The sequence below is a fragment of the Euprymna scolopes genome, chromosome 44 (assembly GCF_053919585.1).
Source record: "Euprymna scolopes isolate OS-2025 chromosome 44, ASM5391958v1, whole genome shotgun sequence".
In the NCBI taxonomy this organism is placed as follows: Eukaryota; Metazoa; Mollusca; class Cephalopoda; order Sepiida; family Sepiolidae; genus Euprymna; species Euprymna scolopes.
This window is the reverse complement of record NC_136525.1, coordinates 31083672-31104879: the sequence shown is the minus strand read 5'-3', so window position 1 is coordinate 31104879 and position 21208 is coordinate 31083672.

Below are 21208 nucleotides of genomic sequence, written 5' to 3'. Positions count from 1 at the left end.
AACGGAACAGAGTTCCACAGGCGTGCAGTTCTAAGAAAGAAGCTTTGTTCATGGAATCCGCGTTTTGATTTAGGCACAGATATAGAGTGGGGGAAATTTTCACAGTTGATTCAGCTAGACGGGTGTTTTTCATGAAAGATTGGCGAGGGGGGACCAGGGATTGGAGTTCAGACGAGCACCTGCCATGAAAATAACGATAAAACAAGGATAGGCTCGCAACGTCTCTTCTGTGGGAGAGGGGTTGCAGGGTAGAGAAAAGGGCATCCCCCACTAAGCCACGAAGTCTATTTTGTACTCTGTCAAGGCATGATAGGCTGTTTTTGGCAGGTCCTGCCCAGATATGGCAACAGTATTCCATCCTTGGACGTACTTGGCTTTTATATAGATAGAGAATTGCATCAGTAGTGAGATATCTTCTGGAGCGGTAGAAGGATCCCACCATCTTTCCAGCGACCTTGGCAACAGACTTGATGTACGTGTTCCATTTCAGATCAGGAGTAAAGGTCAAATTTCTCCAAACAGACAATTTGCAAAGGGGCACAACTCAAACCACACAGAGCCATCTAGTTTTCCATTTTTCCAAACAACCAATTTGCAAAAGGGTACAACTCAAACCACATAATGTTAATTGTCTGTTGTGTGTCTGGCTATTTAGGGAATGGTCTCGGTTTCGGTTATAGTAAATTTTTAGTGCTTTTCTTTTTGTATTTGCCAAAAAATGTTGAGGGTATTGCAAGTTCATGAATGTACGTTCGATATACTCAAATTCTTCCACGATGTATTCTTCACTGCATATTCTCAGGGCCCTAAGAAAAAATCCTATTAGAATACCTCTTTTTACTTTATCATCGTGATGAGAGTAAAAGTGTATGTAATCATTTTTATTCGTGACTTTCCGGTGGACTTTAAAACTTGGATGATCATTGGTATTTATGATATTGATGTCCAGAAAAGGTATGGAGTTGTTTTTTCTCTTTCATAAGTATAGTTAATAGTGGGTTCAATCTTGTTTAATTTATCAGTGATATTATCTATTTTGGAAGATATAGGGAGAAAAATATCATCAATATATCTATAGTAGGAAGTGCCCTTCGGCAATTTATATTTCATGGGTCCAGGTTAAACGCGATATATATATATATATATATATATATATATATACCAAAAAATGCGTAATTTCACTTAATTTTATTATTTTTATTTTACTTATTTACTGTATTTTATTTTATAATTATCTATTTTAAGACTCCATTTTATCACCTCCTATTCTTATTTTTAGACACCATCTTTTAAGTTACTACGCTATTTTATCCCAATTCAGTTTTCTCGAATTTAAAAAAAAACTTCCTTCGTAATCTCGTGTCATTTTATTTACTTAATCTATCACCGCTATATTTCCAGACGCAATTTTTTAGTCTCTACGATTGACGTAATCCACCACACTAGTTTATTCTAATTTATTTTCTCTCATAAAATGTATATACATGTATATATGACATCTAGTTTACATAAGGAAAACACGCTGCTCTCCCTCATCATTATATATACCCGAATCCTCCGACTCTCTCGTCAATGACCATCCCTCTTGAAGAAGCCCGCATAAATCGGGCGAAACGTTGAGTATTCAGGTTCTTCCACCTCCATTTTATTTCATATCATATAGATATATTATATATATATATATATTACATATAAATATATATATTATATATATATTACATATATATTATATATATATATTATATATGCATATTTTATATATATTATATATATTATATATATAACTACTTTACTCACATAAAATTAATATACGAAAGTATAAATTTATGCGTAAACTTTAAGTATTTACTTCAAAAGTGCTCAATACGTAGATAGAGCTCGTTAGTAAGTTATAAAATATATATGGCGATTAAGCTACACTGAATATTCCGCGTTTCATCCACTCTTGGACTCTTCAGGCTTATGCGCATATTTTGTTGTTATTTGTCGTTTTTATATACGCATATTGAGATTTTTATTAAGCCAATCAGCTTTCTAGTATCTATCGCGCCCTTCCTATCAGCCAATGAGCATGCACTTATCGGACAAAGGCCTATTTGATCTCTGGTTGACCTGCTCCTTTGTGTGTGCTCTATTTAGCCTGGATATCTAGTATCTTGACATGTTTTAAATCTAGATTAGTGTGTTTTTCATGTTTGTTTGTATATAAATATATATATATGTGTATATATATATGTACATACATATGTGCACATATATATATATATATACATATATGTGTGATCGTTTATGTATATTCATGTTTATTTAATTTATGTATTTGTTTATTTTCTATTGTTTTTGTTAGTTTTAAAACTATGTTGTATCGCTATCCTAGAGTAAATTTTATCTTGTGAACACAGTTTAATAGATGTTGGGGTTCTTTAAAGTACAGGATAGCAAATTTTTCATGAAGGCATGATCTACATGGGTCGTCTTGATCCCTACACGTGGTAGCTTGTCTTATTATTTTCCATTCGACTACCGGCAAATTTCCACTTTCCTTGAGTTCCCAGTATTTATTTGCTAGCGTTGTTTTCAAACGGTGTTTTTTTATTGTTGAATGTACTTTTGTCATCATAATATCGAGTTTTGAAATCTAAGGAAGTCATACCTACGTAATATTTCTTGTTATTCGGGTTTTCTTTCGCAAATATTGTGGCCTGGTAAACTACACTTTTGGTTAGACATTTATTTTGAAGTGGGCAAAGTGTGCGGTGTCTACAGTTGCATTTATCTTGTTCGTTATTAGTATTTTTATTTGTAGTATGGTTGTTCTTGTCCGGGGTTGGTTTATTATTATTATTATTATTATTATTATTATTATTATTATTATTATTATTATTATTATTTCTGGTAGTGTTAGTTTTATTTTTGTCATGGTGTCTACTTTTTTATTGTTTATATTGTTGTTGTTTACATTGTTTTTATTTAATATTTTGTTACTATGTGCTTTAATTATCATCTCTAAATTTTCGCAACAGCTGTAGGATAACTTTAAGGTATGTTTATTGAAAATTTTGTGTAAGGGGTTGGTTGCGGGAAAGTGTTTTTCAATATGATCTAGAAATTTCTTGCCAAGTTTTGTTTTTAACATTTGATTGTATGGGGCCGTATACCAAATTATAGTTCTTTTTCTATTTTTAATTTTATTATATTTATATTTGATATCGATATTTTTGTATCCACTATTTTTAGGGCTGTTTCATAGATATTGCTTGACCTGTTAAATGAATTTTCATCGCTTGAGTTATTACTGAGTCTACTTATGATCGAGTTAGGAATCTGTTTTATAATTGATGGTGGGTGATTGGACTTAGGGTTTACGTATATTGGAGTAGCCCTATCTTTTAAATAGGGTTCATATGTGTTTTTATCTAAATTTAACGTGACGTCCAGGAAGTTTTTTATTTTTATGTTAGCTGATACGTCTGCTTTTAGGCCTAATTTTTTCATTTCCTTGTGTATGGTTTTCTTAAAGTTATCTCCCTTGACTTTGTTGGAGTTTTTATTATAGCTAGTCCGTCATCTCTATATAGACCGATATCCATAGTATCAAATATGCTTGTGAGGGTATATAGAATGAATAATCCCACAAGATCTGATACCTCTGCAGAATGCCTGGCACCCATCGCCAAATCAAACGAATTTTTCATTTTAGTTTCATCCATTGGTTATTGTTATTTATTAGAACTGATTTTCTACATTTTTTAATGATGCTGATTCCTTCCGAGGATATATCAGTGTATGCCTCGGCAAATTCTAGAGAAATGTTAAAAAGTTTTTCGGATATCGAGGGATAAAAGTCTATGATGTCAAACTATATAAACGTACATTTATCTTTGTTTTCTATATTTTTAAACCAGGTGATTGCTTCGGCAGCATTTGCCCACTGGTTTAATTCTAGGTCTTGTTTGATTTCTTTGTTTATTCTAGAAAATATTGTTTTGCTAATTCTACCTATTTCTGGTTTAGTTGGGTTTATCAAGCGGATGCTGGGATTATTATTAAAGTCCCATTTGTGGTTTTTAAGCAGCATGTATGCCTCTTTAGGTTTCAATTTGCCAACTTTATCGCTAATTTTTAATTTATGGATAATTTGTTAACTTTCAGTATTTATTATATATTTGTAGTCGCATTCGTCTAGATTTTTGTAGTTTTTTGTAATGTTTTCAGAGATATGTTTGTTATATTCTTGTTTATCTATTTTATAAAAGTTTCGAGTTTTATCTGCTTTTACAAAACTTTTATTACAGTTGTTTATGTTTCTAACGATTTTGTGTAGTTTCCGTTGGAAATTGTTAGGTTGATAGTGGAATTCTAAGTTTTTTTTTACTCGACATCGTATTCGATACAAGAATTTATTTCACCACATCAAAAATAGATATGGAAAGAGTTAATTTCGAAAAATCGCTAAAATCTATCCCCACACCAAGCAAGCATAGCTATATTATTAAATTAATCCAGCAACAGATGTACTAATACGCCGAATGCGTTGGCGAGAAAATTCCTTCCTTCAAAATGAAAACGTAAACAAAAAAGAATCCTATATATATATATTTATATATATATTTATATATATACGTATATATACATAATATATATATATATAATATATATATTATATATATGTATTATATATATATTATATATATTATATATATTATATTATATAAATATTATATATATATTATATATATAATAAATATTATATTATATATATTGCATATATATTATACATATATATATTATATATTATACATATATATATATTATACATATATATATTATATATATTATACATATATATATATTATATATATTATAATTATATATAATATATATATTATATATTTATTATATATACATATATATAATATATATAATATATATTATAAATATATTATATATATATTATATATACTATATATAAATATATATTATATATATATTATATATATATTATATATACATATATATTATATATATATTATATATATATATTATATATACATATTATATATACATATATATTATATATACATTATATATATATATTATATATACATACATATATATATATTATATATACATATATATTATATATATATTATATATACATATATATTATATATATATTATATATACATACATATATAATATATATATTATATATACATATATATATTATATATATTGTATATACATATATATATTGTATATACATATATATTATATATATATATTATATATACATATATATAGTATATATATTATATATATATTTTATATATATTATATATATAATATATATAGTATCTATATATAATATATATAATACCTTTATATAATATATATGATATATATTACATATACATATATATATTTTATATATATTATATATAATATATATAATATCTAAATATAATATATATAATACCTTTATATAATATATATAATATATCTATTATATATATTATATATATTATATACATGTATTATATATATTATATATAGATATTATATATATATTATATATTATATATATTATATATATTATATATATAATATATATTATATATATATAATATATTATATATATATTATATATAATATATTATATATATTATATATAATATCTATATTATATATATAATATATTATATATATAATATATATATTATATACATAATATATCTATATATTATATATATTATATATAATATATCATATATATATAATATATATATATTAAATATATTATCTATATATATATATTATATATGTATATTATATATGTATATTATATATATTATATTACAGATATATAATATATATATTATGTATATATATATTATATATATTATATATATGTATTATATATTATATATATATATTTATTATATCTATATTATAATATATATATTATGTATATATTATAATATATATATATATTATATATATATCATATTATATTCATTTTATATTTTTATTATATATATTGTATATATATATTATATATATTGTATATATATATTATATATATTTTATGTATTATATATTATATATATTATATTGTATATATATTTTATGTATTATATATATTATATATGTATTGTATTGTATATATCTTTTATATATATTGTATTATATATATTACATATATTATATTATATTATATTATATATACTTATTATATATATTATATATATTTAATGTATTATATATATTATATATATTTTATGTATTATATATCTATTATATATATTATATTATATATATACATTACATGTATTATATATAATATATATCTTATAGTATATATACTTATTTTATATTTTAATATATATATATTATATATATATTATATATATTATATATTGTATATATGATATATATATGTGTTATTGACATATATGTTATATATATATGTTATATATGTATATTCTAGTAAAAATATAATAAATTAATAACTTTAAATATTGCAGCATTAAGGATTCATCATATAATGTTTTACAAAAAAAAAGTTTAAAAAGTTTCAATATTTTAAGTTATAAATTTATTATATTTTTTACTAGGATATCTTGTCTTTTTTGTTTTCCATTTTTAACAACTAGTCCTTTATTTTTCCATGTTTAAGCTTAACAATATTACTTTTCATCCTCGCATTTTTCTATTGTAATCAATGATTTTTTCAGGCTTTCAATATATTAACTTGTTATTTGTTTAATTTCAGTCTTATTTTGCCCCCATAAACACATATGCAATAACAATGTACGGCACTCGTCTTCTTTCAAGAAAATTCCCGCAATTATCCCTCTTTCATGTTTCCATTCTCTCTGTTTCACTTGTTACTTTTCTTTCCGAATTAGTAGTAACAATAGTCTCTGAAGCAACATGGTTGCTATGGAAACCAGTCATAAAACGCGTCGCTCACCTTCTTACATATTTTTACGATTTCGAACACTAGAAAAGCCATCATAACTTGTTTTCTATGACGAAAATTAATTTTTTTTTCACAATATAGCTGAGAATGTGATCTCAAACTATAATAATTGTTCGAAATTTGGTCGAAAAATGAGTGAGCAGTGAGGCTTTAAAGCAATTCATAATGACTAAAACTGCCATAGATATATATATATATATATATAATGTACTTGTAGCCAAATTAAATATTGAAATGCTTATATCTTTATTTATATGGGACGAAACTGCATGAGGATTTTTAGGCATTTTGAAGATTATAATACTATTCTATGGTTAAAATTAAATTAAAATTGGTAAAAAAAACTATATTTTTTAAACCACTAAAATATAGTAAAATTTGCCGACTTTTTTATATATAATGTCCTGGCAGGCGGTTTCGGTTTTGCTGCTTCGGTTGTCCCCCTACATTTGCCGGTTTTGCTGCTTCGGTTGTCCCCCTGTGCCCTTGTCACGCCACTAATATATAACGAAAATATTTTAACACCCAGTAACTATTTCTGTATTCATTTTCAAAATCCAAAATATCCATATAATTTCACTGTTGTGTTCATACATATACAACATTGAATATATATATATATATATATATATATATATATATATATATATATATATATATATATATATATATATAATGAGATAGAGAGAAAAGAGTAAAATGATCGATAATTTATAATTAAAATGAAAAATTAAAAATCGGTTTCACAATATGATGCACTTTTCGTAACAAACTCCACAAATAAGCATTACGAAAAAAACAATTAAATTCTTACATAAATTCTTTAAAACTTATGGACTTTCTATAAAAATCGACTCTAATAAAAAAAAATAGTTTTTTTCTTAGACGTAACCTTGAAACCTTTACTTTTCAGCCCTATCATAAACCAAACCAATCTGCACATAATGAATCAAACCACCCTAAGTCAATATATATATATTATATAACAGACGTGTTTTAAATATTCTCTCCAGTGCTTTTTCTTTTAATGATTTGGAATTTATTCCATTAGCGATTTTTTTCCAAGGAACTCTGCCTTTTGGGTCATTTTGGACCATTTGGAACTTACCCATTGTATTGGAAATTTTTAATTCGACCGTTTTGGATTTTACCATTCTTGGATTTTTCACCCTTCACCGGACTATCCATTCATGTGAAATCTTTTTATAATTTTTTCTTTTACCTCCTATTCCCCTTACCTCACCCTTTTTTTTAACCAAGTAAGATCTGTAACTTGTAGTTTCATTAAATACTTTTACATGCAAAATCCGATCCCGCATTTGTTAATTCCTGCCCTCTGATGAGAAGGAGAGTATTTCTTCGAAACTCCGCGGATTAAGGACTGTCCACTTATCTTGTGCTTCCTTTTTAAAATTAAATATGTTTTAACTCTTTTTCAAGATGTCTTTTAACATGTTTTATTAATCATTTGTTCATATATACATATATATATATATATATATATATATATATATATATATATATATATATATACATATGTATATATATAGAGAGAGAGAGAGAATGAGAGAGAAACGAAAAAAAAACAAAATTTTTATAGGTTCAGCGTTTCGTTTGCATTTCAAGACTTCTTCAGGATGATTGATTTGAAGAAATAAAATATCAGTGCGTTATTTAAAAATATACTTATTGTGTTGGTAATGTGAAATGGATGTTTTTGTTCTCTTTCGAATAAATAGCCGTTAGCTATCAAAGTGTGTATAGCGTTTATTGCGTGGATTGTGTAAATCTTTAAAAACGTCTTTCTCGCTGTTAGTATTTAAATGTATCATGCGGTTTTTGTCCTTTTTTTATGAACATACTCGTTAGAATTCAAAATGTTGAATGTGTATATGAAATAAGTGTGCATTTGTTATTATTCATTTATTTTTTTATATTTTATTATCGATATTATTAATGGTGAAAGTTAACTTCTATGCATGACAAACGTTTTGAAAACAATTCAATACGCTACATATTTTGTGTCGAATGCTAAAACACCCTACAACTATTTTCCAGGAACACTAGTCGAAGGTCATGTACACGAAAAATGTTTCTTATGAACTGACATCTTGAGGTGAAGTCATTTGCAACACTTTGGCCGAACAGGGAGTTCCGATTATATAAACTAAACCACAAACTATAAAGCAAGCATTTAAAACAAGAAAACGTTTCAAAAACAAATCCATATCCAATGCAGGTACACATGCTATAATTGTTATCAAATATACTTTGATGAAACTCAACCTGGACTAGAAAAAAGACACAATGAACATAAAAGAGATTAAAAAAGAGGCCATTCCCTGAATGCATTATTTTCTCATTCATTGCAGCATAAACTTTTAACTTTAAACAAGCTGAACTTGTTGAGTTTATTGTGGACAAATCTCTGCGAAAACTTCTTGAATCCGCACCATTGTAGCCTTCAAATCCAATGTAAACAAGTTCTTGTTGAGTTGTCCCCATAAATAATCAAATTCTACCCAATTTACACTATTAACGATTAACTATACTGCCATCTTACATTCATAAGCCCTTATCCTTGAATAGCATCTCATCGTCCACTGCACACATATGCAAATGGCATGGAGTCAGTTTTCTAATAAAATGCTTGTTGACAGAGGTGGTGGGGAGAACGCGTGCTAGAAGTTGAGAGAAAAAATTGACAGTGACGAATTCTAGCTGAACTTTTGTTTATTTTATTTATTTTGCTGTTTACCAACCCATTTAACAGCAGTAAAGTAAAAGATCCGCACTCATAACAAAAAGTCAAACATAAAAAAACGTAATGACTTCTACAATGTATCTCCTATAACCAGTAAACTTATATTAAAAGAATAGGACTTTAATTTTGATATAGGTTAACTAATTTCCACCACAGAAAATGATAATAAAAAGTCAATCAATAAATGCATAAAAACAAAGAACATTCATTTCATTTTATATATTTTTAACTCTTACGGCTATAGAGAGAGAATCAATAGCATATCTTTTAAAATTTTAACAGCTATATGTCGTTTAAAAATCACTCATTCTATACCATAAATATGTACACATTTGCAATGTTTTCGTCCGACAAACAAAGCATCTATTTCACATTACAAACGTCACAAATATATTTGCAAATATTGCACTTTTATTTTAGTGCTTCGGAAATCAAATCTGGAATAAAACACGAAACGTAGATGAATACACAAATACTTTTGTTTTGCCTTTTTCTTTGTCAAATTGGAATGTTATTTTCATACTTTTCATTAAACACACACATGTATACTTCCACCTATGTATTAGGAATATATATATATATATATATATATATATATATATATATATATATATATATATATATATATACAGAGAGGGAGGGGCAGAAGTAGAGCTAGATAAAGAGGGAGGTAAAGGTAGCGAGATAGAATCACAAGGAGATAAAGATACAGAGCAGGAGATAGTGTTAGAAGTATAGAAAAAGGTAGATGGAGACAGAGTGCGAGAGAAAGAGAGATATGGAGGTATTGAAAGAGGAAAGGGCGAGGTAAAGAATGAGAGAGAGATGTGGGGAGAAGAGAGCGACAGATTGATTAACTGTGCAAGTTACAGAGATTCGTAAAGATATCTAAAATGATTTTTTTTTATTTAAGAGTGACAGATCAAGAAAATTTCATTTTGAAACGTTTAACAGACTGACGGACGCATCTAAAAAATTTATTTCAAACTTAAATATGATGAACCAACAAAAATACTATTTTATACTTCAGGTTGACAGAGAAAATAAAGTACTATTTTATGTCATCTACCAAGATGACGGGTGAACAAAATATCTTATCGGAGTATGTGTGTGCATTCAAATGTTTAACAAAGCAAACTGAATAAATAAATCAATAAATAATAATAATAATAATAATAATAATAATAATAATAATAATAATAATAATGTTGTTGTTGTTGTACGGACAGCGTATCTACTAGCGATGCTATGACAAATGTAAAAAAAAAAGTAATTGTTGTCAGATGATTTGAAATCAATGAATAGAAAATTGGTTTGGGAAATGTTGACGGCCATTATGAAAGCAATCAATGGAATCGTTTAATTTCAAATGTTTTTTGTTTTCTTGTTGGAATTTAAAAAAAAAAAGTTCTTGATTAAGTCTGCCAACAAACTCAATATAGACTAGCGTAGATCGATTAATATACAGATGGATATCAATTAGAACTGACTAAATTCGAGTCGTAAGAACATCCAACGAAAGATGGTTGCTCTCAAAGGGACGTTATGCCAATGTTATGATTCTTACTACTTATGAGCATAATTTAACGGTATGATTTCCACGAGTTATATCGGTACACTCTGCCATTCTTTCGGTGCCATAGGACTTTTGTATATTTATGTGACAAATAAAATCAGAGAAAGTGGTAGATTAAGCGGTAAACACTTGTACAACACGAGTATCACCCATGGAGTCTCATTGATGGTAACTCGACATACCTAGACAGGACGACTTGTAATCATAATGGCTGGTAAATTCAAATTGACACCAAAATAAAAAGAAAATCTCCAGTAGATAATATCTAAATATTGTTTGAATGTAGCAATGTTTCTACAATAGATTATTCACTCGTGAACTATCATAGCTCAGATAATAAACTTGGTCGTCTGAATAGAACATGTGCTTTATAGCTCTTATGTATTCTTCAGACTATTTGTAGCCAAACTGGTCATACAAACAGATTACTATATTTATCAGGAAACTCATCTGCTAAACAATTCTCGAAGATAAATGAACGGAAGTTAGCAACGTTGCGAGTTCTTTTCTTTTATGTAGATAGTACACTATTTCTCACTATTTGTATTAATAAATAAACTCGTAGAACTCGCATTTTACTCGTCTTTGCAATGACGTTGTTACGACAGTCTCGCAGTAAATAGTTTAGTTTCGAAATATTCAGATCTGAAATTTGAATCCTTTTACTGGCGGTACAGTTTCTTTATCCATACTGATGAGTGATAATGAACACGAAACCCATACATCACATATATATTATGTATTGAGATTCTTTTGTTTTGTTGGGATTACTATATAAATAATAATATTTATATTCTCTTAAAGTTTACAGGAGGCTTTAGCTTGTAAACTTAATTTTTATTTTTTGAATATTGTGGTGTTTGTGAGAGATTATTTATATATATATATATATATATATATATATATATATATATATATATATATATATATATATATATATATATATTATATTGCAAACAAATGTTATTCCCGAAGCATAGAATTTCTCAACATGTCTCCATTTGCAAGTTTGAAAAACTGCTGAATAACGCTGATTTGATTCACTTCAGCATTTGATGATTCGTTGATTATGAACAAAATTCGATTTCGCCTCCGATATATCTGTGCTTATTTAATTGGCTCCGCACGAGGCCAAATTTAGACATATGGTTATTTTAAAATAAAAATATCCACCCTAAAGCTACCCAATCCTCAAAAGAAGGACTTTTCGAATGGAATCAAAGTAAAAAATAACGAAGTAGGAAAAAATAAATTAAATGTAAGAATTAAAAATGCAACGCTTTCCCCAGTTTAAAAAAAAATCTTATCCTCATTTGATTTATGACAAAACAAATACACTGATTCGAAGATGAGATTGAGGTGTATGACACAATTCTATCCTGACAAGTCTTAGATAAGATAAATGTATTATGCAATATTCCTTTGTTTGTACAATTTATCTACACGGAGACGAGCAAAATAAAATCATGTGACCATATACATGTCGTTGAATTATCTATCTATCTTTATATATATATATATATATATATATATATATATATATATGTATATATATATATATGAGAAAGGGAGATGTTGACCGAGGTTGATTGACAAGTTGATGGTAACTCAAAGGCGAGGTTGACATTATGTGAAATAGAAATGTGCATTTTGCTTTTTGTGTCGGCCTTGGGGAAATATTTGTATAAATCTGAAAGTGCTGTCCTCCATTCAATCATCCGTGAAACAATGATAATGGCCAACAGCGTAGCCGAGCCTGTTTTGTTAGTTGTTTAGACAGCAAAGTGATCGATTTGCTTCTTTTTGATATCGTTGACAATAATGGAGGATAAAAAGGACACCACACCCACTGCAATCCGGTTATTAGATTGCTTTCTTAGATAGAATCAGCAACTTGCTAGGAAACCGGCAGAAAACATAGATATGAACACAGCTATATACGCTAGAAAGACATACAGATACAAAGAGGTTGATATATATATATATGTGTGTGTGTGTGTGTGTATATGTATATATATATATATAATTATTTCCACTGCCAGACAACATTGCATCCAGCAAGATCCATGTTGTCTGCAAAGTTGTCTGGAAGTGGAAATAATTATATATTCTCTCACACATTCTGAATATATATATATATATATATATATATATATATATATATATATATATATATATATGAGACAGAGAGAGAGAGAGAGAGAGAGAGAGAGAGAGAGAGAGAGAGAGATAGTGAAAAAGTGTATTTAGTTCTCTCCCACTGCAAGAACTGTGACACCAGGATCGGAAAGCAGGATCGAGAAGTTAGCATCATCGAGGATGGGCACTTTGATCCACAAGAACCTAGGCAACACCATTGGTATTCCCGGTGTGGGCGCCTCAGGCGATTAGCAATAACCTACCCCCTTCTCAAAGAGAAAAAGTAAAGCCTGGGAAGGTGAACCTATTGAAACTGTGCAGAACCAACATTACACTGCAATTAACAGAAACCAGGCCATTAGAGGTGTAATCTTTGTTGAGAGAGATGGATATGACATCTGACGCTGCTGACGACATATGGATGTGACCTGATCTACAGCCACATCGAAATAACTTACGACAGAACACCTGTATTATACAGTCATTCAGAGGCAGATGATCTATCGTATCATGCTATTTCAATGTACATGTGATAGGTTGAATGCTAGTGCACATCCATATCTGATCAGCAGTACCAGATGTTATAGCTATTTCTCTCTCTTTTTATACTAGCATGGGTGCCCGGCGTTTCCCGGGTGTTTGGAGGTGTGTGGTAAGCAAAAAGAACCGATACCGTGAATGAGGAAAAGAACGGGAAAAAACCCGACGTCTTTGCTGTTACAACCACCGTTAAACCGGAAGTGACGTAGGTTTAAATTAAGGCTAGACAATCGAAAAGAGGGGATGACTTTCGAAAATATCGGCGAAAAAAGTGACCCCTCCCTGTAGCAAAGTGCCCAGTTCAGGTTGAAGAAATCAATGTTTTAGCAAATTTTTCGGTATTTGTCGTCTGAACGGTCGAGGTTCAAAACGATACTGAGCTTGTGAAAATCCGTCGCCTCTGCGAAAGTTTAAGGCAGACATGCAAACATACATACATTTATATATTGGTAGCTCAATCTTTCGACCCAAACCGATTAAAAAGCCTGCCCTATCTCTGAATACCCTTTATGTCAAATTTAAAATGTTTAGACCAGAAATTGTCTGAGTAATTTGGTAGAGACCGCAGAGGTCAATTTTTTCTTTTCTCTTTACCATCCTCTCTCCCCCTTCCCCTACTACATATCTCCACCCAATCCTACCTGAATCTGCTACCTCCTCGCCAAACTTTCACAAGAAACACTAGACTAGCTGAAAACATTATCAATAATTTCCCCCACTCTTTATCTGTGCCTAAACCTAAGCATAGATTCCATGATCAAAGCTTCTTTCTTAGAACTGCACGCCTGTGGAATTGTCTTCCGTTTTCCTGCTTTCCAGCTGTCTATAATATGGTTGTCTTCAAGTCCAACGTGAACAAGTTTCTGATGAGCCGTTTCACTTAAGTCAACAAATTTACCGAACTTCCATTACTATTGATTACTATATTGTCCTTTTGACTACTCTACACTCTTTAACCCTTATCCTTGAGTGGCCGATCAACCTTGATAAGTGGTGACGCCTATTTTTTTATTTCCTCCTCTTTTATTTGACATTTCCATCCTAATTTATCCTGTCGCAATTTTTCTATATCTCTAACCTAGCTCCCTTTTCTTTTCTAACGAGAAGCATTAGAATGTCGAGTGGTTTATAACCCCTTTTTCTATATGTTCCCCCTTATTAAACTGACAAATAAATTCATTTATTTCCATATTTATTTTATTTTGCCCTCAATATCATATATATAACACCTATTCCATTTCAATAACACAAAACGCATTTTGAATTCTAACTGCAATGATTCGTTCAAAACAAAAATCGCACAACATGTTTTAATTCTAACGCCTACGTGTCGTTTGCAGAAATGAAAAAAAAATGCTCATTTAATGTCAGAGACACATTACATATTTTGAATTCTATGTTTTATTCAGAAAGAAGAAAAAAGATATTTTTATATTCCGAACGGAGAAAATAGTTCCAATATTGTAGTTTTATTTCTTTAAATCAATTATTCGAATCAAACCTTGGAATAAAGACGAAATAAATTTGTTTTTTTCCATTTTCTTTTACTATCACGCTGAAATATTTTTATAATTTTCCCTAACACACACACACACACACACACACACACACACACACACACACACACACACATACACACACACACACACACACACACACACACATATATATATAATTTACTTTTGGACGTTCCTATTTTGAAAATAAATAATAATTGTTATAATTCTTTTTCTATCCTTTGCAAATGATTCAAATTTTAGTATGTTATTATGGATAACGACTACCAGTTGTCAAAATGATGTTTGTTCTAACACCGAAATGTTCGACAACCGAAACGATATTTCCCTTTAAATTAACTGAAATCGAATTAATTTGTTCCAGAGTTTAAAAATCCCTTTTTATCTGTAAACTTTGAAGATTTTATACATTTAATTGCACTGCTATTTCATACTCTTTTGCAAGCGCTGGCACACGTATTCCTCTTTCCAATTTTTCTATCAATTTTTAAATTCGATCGTCATTCGAATTGTTTACCCTTTTACTGCTTTTATTTCTCTTTTCTTTTTTTTTTCTTTTTTTATCCAATCGTAAAAGAATGTGCCTTTCTTCTTTGTTTCTAGAATCTTTACACGAAATACTAAATTGATTATTTGAACAACAAAGTGTTTTTTTGTGCAATTAATTACTGTCATCCCGAGATACGTTCATAAATTCTACTGGCCCTTCTTAAGGTCCTTTATCGTCGCACGCAAAAAAAAGGGGTCAACCAATCGAATTGCGTGGTTCTTGTGCCATGCTGATGTAATAAAAATAACTCAGACACCGTCAGACCGTGAAGAGGTTGCGATTTTTCGTCGTAAAGTTCAGACTCGCGTGGCAACGTCGTCGGAGTGGGGTTAGGTCGTCACACTTGAAAAGTATCACGACTGGTCTGAAATACAACCTTCCATTGAGGAACACCGCTGCTTGTTTACATTCGGAACAAAGTTGGCCGTTCGAACTTCGAAATTTCGTTCGACCACCGAGGCAAAAAACATCTCCAACTTTTGGTTCGAACACCGAGTTGTTTGACCACTAAAACGTTCGACAACCGAGGTATAAGTATCGCTATACTCAATTTTATTTGAATTTTTTGAAACAACTGTTTCGGACGGCGATTTTATGATTTACAATGCATAGATACTTTGGTTCATCAACATACATGTGTTCTTTAGCAATGAAATTGACACGCGATTGGATCATATGCTTGCAAATGTGTTATAATTTACCGGTTTGATCTGATTCTCAATTTGTTAATGTCTGCGCTGCTAAGACTTTTTCAATGTGAAAATTGTTGTAACCCATACTGACTCATTCAAAACATCGAGTGGGAGTCGAAATAGAAAGAAATATGTAAAAAAATAAAAAAAAAAATTTTAATATAAGTAACCGGTGCAAATAAAACTCACCGGTTAACTTTGAAATAATTTGAAATTTATCGAATTTCTTGAAACCTTAATGAAGCTTTATTTTTTATTTGCATTCACACGCAAAATGACATGTAGAAGCGCAATTGGTATTGATCTGGAGAAGAAACATGTTTACACACATGTAGCCACAATATTTGAATGAACAAAATATTAGGTTGGTGCAAAAATAATGTCGTTTTTGACGTTCAACTTCACGTCAAAAAGACATTTTTGCACCAACCTAATATTATGCTACATATAAATAATTTATTATTTGAAGAAGTATAAGTAGAATGATAGATTTGTTATTAAATAATATTTATTTAATACAGAATATTTATTTATTTAATGCAGAATATTTATTTATTTAATACAGAATATTTGTTTATTTAATACAGAATATTTCTGAAGAAAATGATATTTAATAATTTAATACAGAATATTTCTGAAGAAAATGATATTTAATAATTTAATACAGAATATTTCTGAAGAAAATGATATTTAATAATTTAATATAGAATATTTCTGAAGAAAATGATATTTAATAATTTAATACAGAATATTTATTTATTTAATACAGAATATTTCTGAAGAAAATGATATTTAATAATTTAATACAGAATATTTCTGAAGAAAATGATATTTAATAATTTAATACTGAATATTTCTGAAGAAAATGATATTTAATAATTTAATACAGAATATTTCTGAAGAAAATGATATTTAATAATTTAATAAAGAATATTTCTGAAGATAATGATATTTAATAATTTAATACAGAATATTTCTGAAGAAAATGATATTGAATAATTTAATACAGAATATTTCTGAAGAAAATGATATTAAATAATTTAATACAGAATATTTCTGAAGAAAATTATATTTAATAATTTAATACAGAATATTTCTGAAGAAAATGATATTTAATGATTTAATACAGAATATTTCTGAAGATAATGATATTTAATAATTTAATACAGAATATTTATTTATTTAATACAGAATATTTTTAGAGAAAATGATATTTAATAATTTAATACAGAATATTTGTTTATTTAATACAGAATATTTATTTATTTAATACAGAATATTTCTGAAGAAAATGATATTTACTAATTTAATACAGAATATTTCTGGAGAAAATGATATTTAATAATTTAATACAGAATATTTCTAAAGAAAATGATATTTAATAATTTAATACAGAATATTTCTGAAGAAAATGATATTTAATAATTTAATACAGAATATTTCTGAAGAAAATGATATTTAATAATTTAATAATGAATGTTTCTGAAGATAATGATATTTAATAATTTAATACAGAATATTTCTGAAGAAAATGATATTAAATAATTTAATACAGAATATTTCTGAATAAAATGATATTTAATAATTTAATAATAAATATTTATTTATTTAATACAGAATATTTATTTATTTAATGCAGAATATTTCTGAAGAAAATGATATTTAATAATTTAATACAGAATATTTCTGAAGAAAATGATATTTAATAATTTAATACAGAATATTTCTGAAGAAAATGATATTTAATAATTTAATACAGAATATTTCTGAAGAAAATGATATTTAATAATTTAATACAGAATATTTCTGAAGAAAATGATATTTAATAATTTAATACAGAATATTTCTGAAGAAAATGATATTTAATGATTTAATACAGAATATTGCTGAAGAAAATGATATTTAATAATTTAATACAGAATATTTCTGAAGAAAATGATATTTAATAATTTAATACAGAATATTTCTGAAGAAAATGATATTTAATAATTTAATACAGAATATTTCTGAAGAAAATGATATTTAATAATTTAATACAGAATATTTCTGAAGATAATGATATTTAATAATTTAATACAGAATATTTCTGAAGAAAATGATATTTAATAATTTAATAATGAATATTTCGTAAGAAAATGATATTTAATAATTTAATACAGAATATTTTTGAAGAAAATTATATTTAATAATTTAATACAGAATATTTCTGAAGAAAATGATATTTAATAATTTAATACAGAATATTTCTGAAGAAAATGATATTTAATGATTTAATACAGAATATTTCTGAAGATAATGATATTTAATAATTTAATACAGAATATTTATTTATTTAATACAGAATATTTCTGAAGAAAATGATATTTAATAATTTAATACAGTATATTTCTGAAGAAAATGATATTGAATAATTTAATACAGAATATTTCTGAAGATAATGATATTTAATAATTTAATACAGAATATTTCTGAAGAAAATGATATTTAATAATTTAATACAGAATATTTCTGAAGAAAATGATATTTAATAATTTAATACAGAATATTTATTTATTTAAAACAGGATATTTATTTCTGAAGAAAATGATATTTAATAATTTAATACAGAATATTTCTGAAGAAAATGATATTGAATAATTTAATACAGAATATTTCTGAAGAAAATGATATTTAATAATTTAATACAGAATATTTCTGAAGAAAATGATATTTAATAATTTAATACAGAATATTTCTGAAGAAAATGATATTAAATAATTTAATACAGAATATTTCTGAACAAAATGATATTTAATAATTTAATACAGAATATTTCTGAAGAAAATGATATTTAATAATTTAATACAGAATATTTCTGAAGAAAATTATATTTAATAATTTAATACAGAATATTTCTGAAGAAAATTATATTTAATAATTTAATACAGAATATTTCTGAAGAAAATGATATTTAATAATTTAATAGAGAATATTTCTGAAGAAAATGATATTTAATAATTTAATACAGAATATTTCTGAAGAAAATGATATTTAATTATTTAATACAGAATATTTCTGAAGATAATGATATTTAATAATTTAATACAGAATATTTATTTATTTAATACAGAATATTTCTGAAGAAAATGATATTGAATAATTTAATACAGAATATTTCTGAAGAAAATGATATTTAATAATTTAATACAGAATATTTCTGAAGAAAATGATATTTAATAATTTAATACAGAATATTTCTGAAGAAAATGATATTTAATAATTTAATACAGAATATTTCTGAAGAAAATGATATTAAATAATTTAATACAGAATATTTCTGAAGAAAATGATATTTAATAATTTAATACAGAATATTTCTGAAGAAAATGATATTTAATGATTTTATACAGAATATTTCTGAAGATAATGATATTTATTAATTTAATACAGAATATTTATTTATTTAATACAGAATATTTCTGAAGAAAATGATATTTAATGATTTAATACAGAATATTTCTGAAGATAATGATATTTAATAATTTAATACAGAATATTTATTTATTTAATACAGAATATTTCTGAAGAAAATTATATTTAATAATTTAATACAGAATATTTCTGAAGAAAATGATATTTAATAATTTAATAATGAATATTTCTGAAGAAAATGATATTAAATAATTTAATACAGAATATTTCTCAAGAAAATGAGATTTAATAATTTAATACAGAATATTTCTGAAGAAAATGATATTTAATGATTTTATACAGAATATTTCTGAAGATAATGATATTTATTAATTTAATACAGAATATTTATTTATTTAATACAGAATATTTCTGAAGAAAATGATATTTAATAATTTAATACAGAATATTTCTGAAGAAAATGATATTTAATAATTTAATAATGAATATTTCTGAAGAAAATGATATTTAATAATTTAATACAGAATATTTCTGAATAAAATCATATTTAATTATTTAATACAGAATATTTCTGAAGAAAATGATATTGAATAATTTAATACAGAATATTTCTGAGGAAAATGATATTTAATGATTTAATACAGAATATTTCTGAAGATAATGATATTTAATAATTTAATACAGAATATTTATTTATTTAATACAGAATATTTCTGAAGAAAATGATATTTAATAATTTAACACAGAATATTTCTGAAGAAAATGATATTTAATAATTTAACACAGAATATGTCTGAAGAAAATGATATTTAATAATTTAATAATGAATATTTCTGAAGACATTGATATTTAATAATTTAATACAGAATATTTCTGAAGAAAATGATATTTAATAATTTAATACAGAATATTGCTGAAGAAAATGATATTTAATAATTTAATACAGAATATTTCTGAAGAAAATGATATTTAATAATTTAATACAGAATATTTCTGAAGAAAATGATATTTAATAATTTAATACAGAATATTTC